The 12718-nt window shown below is 40.2% G+C and overlaps 1 long non-coding RNA gene across 4 annotated transcripts; it reads left to right on the forward strand.

The window, feature by feature from the left end:
- The first annotated feature begins 2050 nt into the window (after nucleotides 1–2050).
- Nucleotides 2051–11973, forward strand: LOC125722723 (uncharacterized). Of its 4 annotated transcripts, none has more exons than XR_007386528.1 (7): nucleotides 2051–2343; nucleotides 3132–3197; nucleotides 3687–3728; nucleotides 3974–6318; nucleotides 6484–8011; nucleotides 8483–10893; nucleotides 11442–11973. It is a non-coding gene; the product is annotated as an uncharacterized LOC125722723 (long non-coding RNA). The 4 variants fall into 4 exon arrangements; XR_007386529.1 differs by having other exon boundaries at nucleotides 8483–8656; nucleotides 10603–11973; XR_007386530.1 differs by having other exon boundaries at nucleotides 3974–4095; nucleotides 4200–6318; nucleotides 8483–11973.
- The last annotated feature ends 745 nt before the right edge of the window (nucleotides 11974–12718 follow it).

Below are 12718 nucleotides of genomic sequence, written 5' to 3' on the forward strand. Positions count from 1 at the left end.
TCCCTGTCATTACACAAATAAATCACTCCAGGTAATAGCAGACGCTATAGCGATGGAGGTGAAAAAAGACAAAAGAAGAGATGGAGGAGAGGGGAGAGAAAGCAGAGGAGTCTGAGATCAAGAGACGAGAAAGAGAGAGTGAGCTGGGGCATTTGGGGCAGCAGCTGCAGAAGCTGAGGCGGTTGGGGCATTAGGTGTAGGAGCAGTAGTAGGAATAGTGGGTGTAGCTGTGGGGGCTTTGGCTGCAGCAGGAGCTATAGGAGGGAGGTTGAAGGAGCCAAAGATGCAGCCAGAGCAGACAGTGTAGGAGAGGCTGCAAAAAATGAAGCTGAAGCTGTGGCAGAGATATCAGGAAAAACTGCAAAAGAAACTTGGGAATTAGGGCTGACAAAAGCAAAGGAAACACCTTATAAAAAACTGTAGTAGATCAAATGTAAGGGAGCATCTGCTTCTGTGAGAGATGCAAGTAAATAGCTGCTACATTTATTAGATGCAAGGAAAGAGCCGCTTCATTAATTAAGCCGCATGGGAGTCAGGACTATCTACTGTGACAGAAGTGTGGGGAGCGACACAAAAACTAGTCAGACCTGGAGAATAAGCTGACACACAGCTTCAGCAGAGACTCTGCTAAGACAGGATGACTCCTCCCAGCATGAATGCAATCAATTGTGATCAAATGCTGCATGGGAATCGGGGGGTTTAACCGTTATCCTACCCACATATTTACATACATGGGCTACCGACTGGGGGCATCAAGAACTAAAAACAAACGCTAGTGTTAAAGCCCTGCGCAGGACTGTTTTTTTTTTAACCCGCTCTCACAGGCTGTCTCTGTCACTCCCACCCGCCCCCGCAATATTTCTGTCCAATCCCGCCCGCACCCGCAGATCCATTAACGGATATACTGTATGATTAAATAAGTTTATATGCATTCAATTCTTATTCCAGCAGAACAAGAACTGAATAAATAAAACAAATTCAACAAAAAATCACGAAAAAATGTAAACTGAGCCCAAAAACTAATCAAATGTGCAAATATCTGCAGTTATTAAAAAAAACAATAACCAAATTGATACAACAAATGTTTAAATATCATTATAAACAAACAAGATCAGCTTAAAAACAAAAGATAACCCTGAACCCAATTTCAAAGAAATACATTCAAACTAGCTGAACATCACAACTTAATACAATGGCTCAGAACAAACACGAATATATAACACAAAATAAATTACATCAGTTACATTCTCCATCCTGCCAATAATCTTGGGATCCGCTGTCTATTTTTAGCCGCCCGCTCCCGCGAGATTTCCGTTGGGGCCCACGGGGTCCCAGCACCAATGCAGGGCATCCATATGCATAGCAAATTATTTTACAGTGCTATCTTGTATAATAGGACATAAACAGTGAATTTGACAGTTATCTTTTATTTTCACATCTGAACACAACACACGGACATTAAGGGATTGTTTGCATTTGCAACCAACCCCTCTGCAAAACCAAGCTGGAAGGCGGTACTGCTTCATGTTCACATGAGCTAGATGGCTAGTTAGGATGGATTCAGAATGCACTGTACTACAACTATAAATGACGTAACGTGATATAGTAAAACAATTACTAACCGGCAATGCACATTTGCATTACTTTAAACGACAACTTTACCTGTTACTTACCAGAGTCGCCTATATCTTAGCCGAATGACAGCAGGCAAGAAGGCGGCGCGTTTTCAGTAAGATACCGGAGTTAAACTTATTTGCAGACACTTTTAACACAAACACTGGCAGCCATTAACTCATAGGTGGCAGTAAAGCTGAAATGACTCTTTCTGTGTTAAAAAAATGCAACACTGTCATTTTGATACTTTTTTTGTTTGTCTTTTACTCCCATTTGTCTGTCTCTGGTTATTGACGTTTAGGAGAGTGCCAAACACATTAACGATGCACATTTTTCAAATAAAGACAGACACAACACTAAAGAGATGAGAAAGACACAGTTGAATATGTAACATGCGTTTTATGCAGAAAAATAGTGTAGTTAAAACCATCTGGGATTTAAGAGGTTAAACTCAATTGGCTTGAGTGAAGCCACGCCCTCTCATAAGTGAAGAACAGGAATATTCCGGTTTTTCCAGGTTGCCTGAAAAAATGTAGTCACGTAGTTTTCTTAGACGGTGAACAAGCTGTATTACAAAGAGCAAAAGGTTTTTTCTTTTGGAGATACACCGAAATATTAAAGAAATATTCAGAGAGCGAGACAACATTGGTTGTGATGGCTGAACGTTTTTTCCTGCTACTAGTCACCCATGAGGCACGGAGCAGCCGCGTGAGCACATTTTGACCAGAGGTACATTTTCCTTATTCGCTAAACGTGTGTGCAGTAAAGAGGCACAATTTAGTAATTTGGTTTAGAAATATGTGTATTTTGAGTGTATTATATAATTCAATACATTTCGGTATTGAAGTGAATGTACAATTCTTTATGCTGTAAAAGAAAGGTAACTAATACTTATCTCTCCGGAGTACCTGTTAAAGAAAGGTTATTTGTTGATTAGCCCACTTAAAAAAAAAATTGGTTCTCGTACTTGTTTGTAGATTTGCATTTTGTAAATTCCTCGTGTTTCAACATGTTTTAATACACGTTCTTTCTAGATATATATTTTAAAATCTTGGTTGTTCATTTAGAATGGAAATGACAAACAGAATATTGGTTTCAAATAGTATCATTTTTATATTCACGAATGAAACATCAGTATCCAAATCCATGGTTAGGAAGGCATTTATGAGATGCACATGGATCAAGGAATTTACATTCTTGTACTTTCTTACATTTAATATATTTGAAACGCAACAAACTGGAAGAACTGAGGAGGCGTACTAAGTAGGTCTGCTCTCTTCGGTATGTATTTTCAAATATGTATTTTCTTACATATTTGAAAGTTCAAACAATCAATCAAATAAAAAAAAAAATCCCTCCCCCCTGATCCACCCCCTCCAAAAAAAAGGACATTATGTGTAAAAGTATTTTCTTTGATATAGTGTCATATATTTGATTAATTATAACTGTAATGATTAGACAGAGTGACTGATATAGTAAATATTGTAGTGTATTATAATACCTGTTTGCTTACGCAGGTCAGGTCCTTTTAGCGGGAACCTAAACTTCCTGGAGCTGCATTCGAATATCGTTGGATGTCGATGGTGAGTCACCCAAGGAACTAAACCGATTCTTGTGTTGACAACTCATATTCATTTAACTACCGGATTTGTGGTAGGACTGTTAAATTGTTTTATGCAGTTTACGTAACTAATTTGTATTTCATTTAAGTTGTTATATACTTACCCTTTCTTCACCTGAGTGGAGTTGGACTAAGAAGGGTAATCAAAAAACATATTGGAACTGGTGAACCTAAATCTAAAAACATCCCTAAGTCTAATCTACGGCCAATTACAATTTAATCTTGACATAATTGGTTATTGATTCTAAATTTAGCTATGAAAGTCTAAACATACAGTAACTAAACCTAAAATAGGGTAAATTGGTTAAAGAGGAATTTAAATCTAGTTTTAATCAGAGAAACTAAGGGTATAAAACTGAAGCTCACAGATTCAGTTAATGTGTATTTTATGTTTGGTTGTGCATTTTATTTTCTGTGTATGTCTTTCCATTTTTCATCCCTATCCATAAAGCTGGAACTGGCGTGAACAGGAAGTTGGGGGAGGTACTCAATGGTAGGGCTTCACTGCACTTACTCAGTACTTCCTCTACAGCTTGTAGCAGGTGCATGAACCAGTTGAAAATCTTCACAAATCGATTTACTGCTTTAAGCTGCGGCGCTTTATCACAGCTACTAGCTGGCAGTGCCTTTGGAGTGAAACCCTAGGGTGTTGGTTTAACATGCATCAGTTAAGCAAACCAATCCCATACATCCATCCATCCATCCATCCATCCATCTTTTGTTACTGTAATTTTATAGGAAGGGTAAATACCAGTGACCTCAGCAGACCAGCTAATCATCCACATCCCACCAGTTTGCAAGTGGACCAACCTTTGTGAAGAACTTGTGGCCACGGATATTCTGCGGTGACGGGCGATCCCGTGGGTCGATTTGAAATATTTTGCCCATCAGTTTCCCAGCTTCAATACCGAGGTTCTGGGGTAGAATAAATTTAGCTTCTTTGATGTTCTTTATCATTTCACAGCGATCGTCGTGATCGAATGGGATTTCCCCAACCAGAAGCTGGTACCTGTAGTAAGAAAGGCAGCAAAGGTGTTTGAGGTCTTTCACATTTGACATAAAAATGCTGTGCTTCCAAAAGAGCAATTCCTCTCAACTGTGTGCCAGTATTCATTTTTCTTTTCTATTTCAAGTAGAAAAAAAAAACATATTTATGTATGTTAGACGCATGTCTTCTTAAAATGTTAGACAGATTTTATTAGCCATGCTGATCTTTGGCCGGGAGGAGGGTTGATAGGGTATACGTACATGACACAGCCCAGTGCCCAGACTTCTGCTTCCGTTCCATGGCCCTCTCGTTTCCACACTTCTGGAGCCATGTAACATGGAGTACCACACACTTTTCTACAACACACACAAATGGAAAACGTTAAGCGCACATGTGCTTTAGCTTGCTGTATAAACAAATTTGAAAGCTTAGCCAGGAATTCTGCAAAAAACACCTACTTGTCCCTCGGCTCCAGCTTGACCGCCAGTCCAAAATCCCCGATTTTCAGTTTCATTTTGTCACTGACAAATAAGTTTTCTGAAAGACAAACAAATTTGCATTAAGGATAGACTCAAATACTTTGCCAAACTGCAGACTTTACCAAATTGATAAATGAACACTACACAGAAATCCAGACGAGCTACACTCGCAATGCCATGTGAAATGCCAGCATTATTAAACAGAGAATTGAGTAAAGCGTGAGTGCATGTACACATATCGAACTAGATTTCCCTATGGACATAATATTGCCGGTAGATGTGTTTTATCCCCGATATCAGCTGTTGAATGTAATAGCGGACTTCGGGGTCAATCAGAGTCCCGCGAGCTTTCAGGATGTCACCAAGTGTCTGGGCAGGGAGAAACAGGGGCAGCCTGATCCATCACAAAGTCTTTGCCTTAGTAAGACGTCTATAAAAGTCAGGGACTCACCTGCCTACTGCACAACTCCATGAAAATATACATGAACAGATCGTCTTCAAAAGAATGGGAGAAGCCCACAACGTTCTTGTGCCGTGGTTTTTTTCAAAATTTCCACTTCTTGACACACCTGAGTGAAATATCAAACACACCATCTCATCAAGTACTGTAACAGGGAAATGCAGATAAACTGCAAAGAGGGATGACATTAAGCACAATCCATACCACATACCTCCTCCAGTCCCCAGGAATGTGGAGGTATGACCATCACAGCAAAGGTGTCACCACTTTCAAGGTCGGTCATCTTGTAGCACTTGCCACAAGCACCCTAAAGAACATGTCAATAAAGGGCATTTCTGACTGACCCTGTTCAAGCATCTCCTCTCCGCAGAAAAAGATCAACTGTAATCACTTTCAACAACAACTTTGTGGTGCACACCTGTCCCAAAAGCGGCCAAGACAGCTGGGCAATTTGAACTTGCTAGATGGATTACATCACCACATTGAAAATTCCATGGACGGAAAAAGAGGTGAACTTGCTAAGACATTGCAACAAAACACGGATAAAAACTTTCATTACAATCAACTTCATTGAAGAAAAAAAACCCATCTCCGTTATGTACACCAAACATTCAGTTTCGGTAATGCAGTAACACATGCTCAGGAATAAAGACTTTTATGTAGTGTGCAGTGACTATCACATCATATGTTACTGCGGCTCTTTAGGCACTCAGCTATCGGTCTCACTTTGTCATACAGAACAGGGATTCATTTCCTGGTGAAAAACTTCCTATGTGGTATGTGATACCTCAGCTCCAAGATGTGGAGCAGTTATCTATTACACCGTAAGGCTGGATATTTTTACAAATAAAGGCAGCAATGGTGTCGGTTATTGCCTTAGAACGAGCTGTTAGCTGGCAGGGTGTGAAAATTAGGGCGTTTATTTTTTTTAAAGAGTTTTGTGTTATTTGAAAGCATTGTGAAATGTAAAAAAAAAAACAGTAATGATATGATGAAAATGGGAATACTGACGTTGACAATGCCAATATAATATTTTGGTATGTTAAGGCATGTTTGTTCTCTGCTTTAAAGAAAGGGGGATGTGTTGATATGTAGTGCAGTACCTTTGGTGACCAGCAGAGAGACCTGGAGGGTTGGGAGGAGGTAAAGACAAGGGGTAGGGAGACCGACGGCACAGAGCAGGTTGTGGGTTTGCATGGAAGATGTTGGTGGTTAAATAAAAGTTCATTGTTCATGAAACAAGGTCTCTTCAATGACATATGAACAACACAATGTATCTCTTCCTTCTCATGATAATCTGACTCGCCAAACATGCCTCCAGCTCGCGCGACGTGGCCGAGGGACTTGAGGAGAATTATACACTGACAGCAGTGGAGATGAGAGCGCACTTGAAATTATCAAGTAAGAGAGGGTTAATCGAGCAAAATGTACAATTATTGGTCAGAAAATGTCGGTCAAATTTCTAAATAATTATGGCGTACGAATAATGATATATCCGTAAATCGTATTTTACCGATTTAAAGATGTTCATTATTCATTGTATTGTCACGCCCCCCTCGGGAGAATGCAGCGGCAGCAGCCACACCTGAGTTACGTCAACTCCCTGTTTAGTTCTGCTTGGCGCTGCATTATATGCAAGGTACTGTTGAGGGTTTTCATAAGAAGTACAGGGCGGTCTTCCTCCTGTCTACCCCGATCCGGTCCATCTGCCTGCTTTGCTGCCATCCCATCCCATCCCATCCTGATCCACCCGGACCTCTCCCTTGTACTTGTCCTGCGTCTCGCATGCCACCTGTAGAACTGGCTTTTGGACTCGATTGTACTTGCTGATTCCAGTCCTGTTTGCGTGTTCCCAACAATAAACCCCGTACAGTACGTTGCCTTCTGTGTCTCTACCATCCTCCGGGGTTGCATGTTGTGCAATACTGTAGTAGCTTGGATTCAACCATTAGATGGCAGTAGTAGCATATAGTTGGAGGGAAGTAGAAGAAGGCAAGAGAGGGAAGTTGAGTGTTTGTGCGTTGTTCCCGGAGCTGATAAGTTAATAAATATTGAACCTCTTGCCATCCCCAAATGTGTCTCGGCTGACTCTCAATATATCAAAAGTACATACCGTCTATTTATTTATGTCTGCCCTTCAAACCGCTAGATTCCTTCACTAAGCAGGAAGTTTGTCACGACAGCTGACACCAAATCTCCTGCTGAGCTGGTTCAGACAGAACTATCCTCAATTCACCACGAGGGGGTGCCAACGCAGCAGCTTAGTTCTATTGTTTCGCTTTTTCAAAGACAGTTTTTCTCTTCACAAAAGGACAACTTAACTGAATAATGCACTTTCATAGTAATTGTTTTTAATCCGTGTTAATGTTCTGAACAATGACTACTAAAGGTTCTGTAAGGTTGTCCCACATACTATGGATTTTAAGTTTTTTATCAAGGTGTTAAAACGTACCATCTATTTTCTGCTGAAAGTTGCCAGTCCTGTGTTTTATGTCTAGCAATTTGTACAGTTTCTTCAGTATGGCACATAAACACATGCCATCATCTACAGTATGAGAATCTCCTCCAGAACTCTGCATTTCCTCAAGATTTTTTTGTAATATTACATAGGTGCATCTCATGAACCTTAATTTGCCAAGCATGTATTGACTGGGCACAGTACAGTGGTGCAATTTCTGACAATGAAAGAACATCATGGACCCCTACTCCCCATTCCTTAACCCGATCGAGGGGCTCTGCTCAGCATGGAGTTAGAAGGCTTACGATCGCTAGCCACATGCTCAGATGGCCCTGCTGGCTGACATGAATGCAGCATGTGAGGACATTACAGCAGATGCCTGCAGAGGCAGGTAAGACATTAGAAAAGATTCCTTTTTTTCTTATATTTTATTCTTTCTGTTTTTTCTTATGTACAAATACATAAGTGCACATTAGGATGCTTTTTCACTATTACGTAAGTTCCCATGTGAACAGCCAATCAGATCAGCCTGATGTGTGTCTTGTTCCTCTCTGTTTCCTGCCCTTTCATCCCGACCACGACCATGATCTCTCACTTAGCAGCAGAGCAGTTTATTCTAAACAGTGGAACCGCAAAGATGTTCAGACTCTTTGGTCTTCTCATTTTCATTAGTAGGGTTCTATACTATTAAATCATATTTTGGGGGGATTTTTATATATCCTGTACAATGTGATTAGTGTAATAAGTATTTGGCCATTTAATCTTCATCATATGTAATAGGTATTCTGATTATTATTATGATATTTATTTATTTGTTTGTTTGTTTGTTTGTTTATTCATTTGTGTTTCTCTCTTTTTCCAGACACTTCACTGGCTGTGGATGTTGTTCAGCCCAGCTACCTGATGAGGGTCCAGCATGGAGACAGTGTGACCCTGACATGCTTCCGTCCAGAAGATATTTCTTTTGCAGTTTGGTTTTAGCAAGCTGCTGGTCAGAAGCCCCAGCTCATCGCGAAAGCACTTCTCTACGTACCTGGTGAATTTTACAAGGAATATAAAAACATAAAACGTTACTCCTTACTGAATGCAGAGGGGAGTTTTAACCTCACTATTTCTAACGTGGAGCCGTCAGATTCTGCAGTGTATTATTGCGCTGCTCTGTTCTATAATGAAATCGCATTTGGAAATGGAACCTTTGTCATAATCACAGATAAATGAGATTCCAACTATTTTCATATTTGCTTTATTAAAGTGTCAATAATATTGTCCTTTGACAAACATTTTTGACAGTTGAGCTCTGTGTCAATATAAAATTAACCAACATAGTTGATGTAGATTGCGAGCATTGGTCCTTGAATGTTTTTCTATATACAGCATTAAACAAAAACATTTATAAAAGCTTTCCAATTAGAATTATAAACTTTTTATTATTATTACACGCATAAATAGCTGAAATATGTAAAAATAAGTATACAAGAATACAAATTAATAGGAGGCATTAAGTATCATCTTACTTGTGTGAAGTGGATTTAGTTATGTGTATACAGTTATGTGTTGGACCCCTCCTGATGTTACATTTATACATGAACATGCACTGCATCACATCATTATACAGTTTGTTACATTTATACATGAACATGCGCTGCATCACATTATTTCACAGTTTGTTACATTTTGCTTGCTGTCAGAAATCTTCAGCCATATGGAATCTTCAGATTTGGAAAAATGTTACACATTGCAGCCTCTTTCAAATAAATTAAAGGAAAATGTTTACATTTCAGTTTTGAGTTGATATATATATTACTGCGTAAAAGTCTTAGGCGACAAAGAAAATATATTCTTAAAATTTTTTAACTCAACAGTCAGTGTATATTGTCTCAGAAAGACATGCTATAATATAAGAGTCGGATATGCACCATTCAGAACTGGTTTGAGAATGGACCTTAAATTTCAATTAATTTTGTTCATCTGAAATAAAGTTGAATCGCTGTTGAAAACAGGATGCAGAATTACAATTCATTTTTGAATTTAAGGAAGCAGAATGAATACGTATTTGAATTCAAATAAATTCATATACATACAGTACATATAGCTACAATATAGCTTTTAGCTATACAGCCAAATATTTAAATATGAATTACACATAAGCACATTAACATTGTTGTGTATCACTATTATAATTTTATTCAGAATGAAATAATGCAACATTTGAAGTGTCACCTAAAACAATAATTATACTGTCATTTTGTGCACCATGGTGGATCTGCTCATAGGAAGAGCTGAGTGTCTCTCCTTAAAAGTCAGTGTTGGCTGCAGTGACTGCAGTTTCTAACCTAAGAAACGTCCCAAACACTTTTCCTGGATCAAAAGTCAAACTAGTGCCTATTCCTGCCATGAAAGCTTCACATAATGTCACCGATACCTGAGCCAACCATGTTTATCAGAGGATGCCAACCCTTTGGCTGCAGCTTTCTCTGCACAGGCTGAGAGAGTTTTCAGTGTAGCAGGAAAAGATTTCAGGCCAGACGATTGCAGATTAAATCATGAAACCTTTGAAGATATTATGCTAATCAACTGTAATATAATAATAAATGTAATCATGTTTATTTGAATAAAGCATAATTGCATTTGCCATGATGTCTTGCTTTTTGCTGTAGTGCTATGGTAGAAAGGAAAAACTTTCCTTTCAACACACAAGAAAATAAATAGTAGAAACCGCATGAAACCAAGTAATTCCTTTTGCGGTGCACACTTCTTATTTAATGTTTAAAAAATAGACAAACAAAATGGTCAACATAAGCCAGAGGGATATTGATAGTCACGAAAATCATGAAAATATAAAATACACTTTACACACTTCATTTCTTTACATTGAAATTAATTAAATTCATCTACCTTCATGCACTAACATGAAACATATGATTATACAATTATAATGTTTGTTCTTATCATATAATGTTTGTTATTGTCATGCCCATGCAGGCGGAACCCACCGAATAGCCCGTCTCGATCACGCCCACATGGGCGGGACCAGCCAGGTGCTCCGTAGAACGCTTAATGACGGAATGGATTTAAGCACTGAGCTCCATCGGGACATTGCGAAGTATTGAGCCATGCTATTGAGCCATACCGAGCAATCTATTGTCTATCGTCTACCCGTTGCTTCCTACCTGTTCCGTCCGCCCAGTGTACTTACCTTGTCTGTTCCTCTTCCTCTTCCCAGACCCGTTCCCGAACCTGAACCTCTTGCCCCGCTGAGACCGGCTTCTCCTGGTACTCTTTCCCTGTGTTGTCGTGTCCCGTGTTTGTTCCTCTTTCGGCTTCGGACACATGCTTCTGCCCCTCGACCATTCTCCTCGCTTAGCCCCTTTCATTGCTACGTACTAGTGCTGCCAATAAAACTTCTGGCTGCGTGCAAATCTAGATCTCCGTTCCACTTCTTGGGCCAGTGTTACAGTTATAATATAATCTTTGTTATCATATAATGTTATCAATGTATATTAAAGCTGTTAAGGTATGTTAGGATATTAAGGTATACGAATTACATGGTGATTATGAATGTTATATGAATGCATTGTAAATGTATAATGTAGGTGCAGTTAATGTAAAGTGTTACTGAATATATACTAATAAATAGTTATACAACAAAAAGAGACAAGAATGTCAACTATTCTCCAAGAAGTTACTTATTTTATGGATGGATAGAACAACATGACATCCATTCCAAAATATTTCTAAAATCGGCAAGAAATATTTTTCAGGATCTGTGTTTTCCATTGTGACTCTCAAAGCGCTGTCATCATCAACATTTTGCTTTTCAGGTAAAGACTCCAACAGCAAGACTGTGGTACAGCAGCCTGTGTCTGACACTGTGTCTGACACAGACTCTGTGAGTCTGCAGTGTACGATAGAGACTGGGAGCTGTGCAGGAGAACACAGTGTTTACTGGTTCAGACATTGTTAGAGTGTATCTGTGTATTTTATCATATTATTATCCTCCTATATGTGTACGTGCAACCCTTAACAACTAACCCATGGCCCAGAAAGGGTTGCAGACAAGATGTCCTCACAGGGGCCTACCAGATTGTGACGCAGGAATAAGAGACCTTGAGAAAGGAAACAGATTCTGTCAACATAGCAGGGGGCCCACCTTGAGATATGTAATGCTTTGTATTAACCCTGTTTCACGGAGGCCTCACACAGCATTGACTAGTTTAAAGACAAGACCCATGTAACCCCTCCCCTACCCTATAAATAAAGAAGCCAAGGGACTGTCCGGTGTGACACTCAACAGAGGCGCAGATACTGTCTGTTGCACCTGAAGTGGGCACCCTTGCGCAAGTAAAACAGAAAGACGTGTGCTGTCTCGATTATTCCTGGGTCCTAGAAGTGGAAGTGTGTGAGTGGTAAGCTGCGGCGCTTCCTCACACAGGAGATTGTAGGAGTGAAAGCTACGGCGCTTTCTCCAACATAACTAGATTGTAGGAGTGAAAGCTACGGCGCTTTCTCCAACATAACTAGATTGTAGGAGTGAAAGCTACGGCGCTTTCTCCTAACATAAATTGGTCCTTCGAGCCGGATCCGGAGAGAGATACCAGAGGGCGCCGACCAGTCCGCCGACGAACGACACCGAAAGCTGTCGACAGTCTCGCTCATAGGGAGTGAGTGAAAGACCTGCGACGTGAATTCGCCACAGGCCGGTGGTTAGAACTGTTCCCGGACGGCTGGGCTGGCGCCTGACGGGTCCCCGGACAAGAACTAGAACCACTTCGTCATAAAGGAAGGACCAGGTGAGAAGCACGACGCTGCAGCAGGGAAAGCGGGTGTGAGTGAGAGGGCATCAGCGGCCCCATACACCCGACCTAGGTGCAACAACATACTGGTGACCAAGGGAAAAAGGACGGATTTCACCCCTGAAAACTGACACCGCTGTCTCTTTAGAGGACAGTAGAAGGCCGTGCCAGTGTCCTCCCGAGGTCTCATGCCAGGGACTTGCACTTAGGGGTTATTATTTTTTGTATATAAAAAAAAAATGGGGCAAAGTCAAAGCAAGGTAGAATTAGCGGGTGATGAGAAATTCATGGAAAGGTATAAGGAG

Source organism: Brienomyrus brachyistius, unplaced genomic scaffold (assembly GCF_023856365.1).
Source record: "Brienomyrus brachyistius isolate T26 unplaced genomic scaffold, BBRACH_0.4 scaffold41, whole genome shotgun sequence".
Classification (NCBI taxonomy): Eukaryota; Metazoa; Chordata; class Actinopteri; order Osteoglossiformes; family Mormyridae; genus Brienomyrus; species Brienomyrus brachyistius.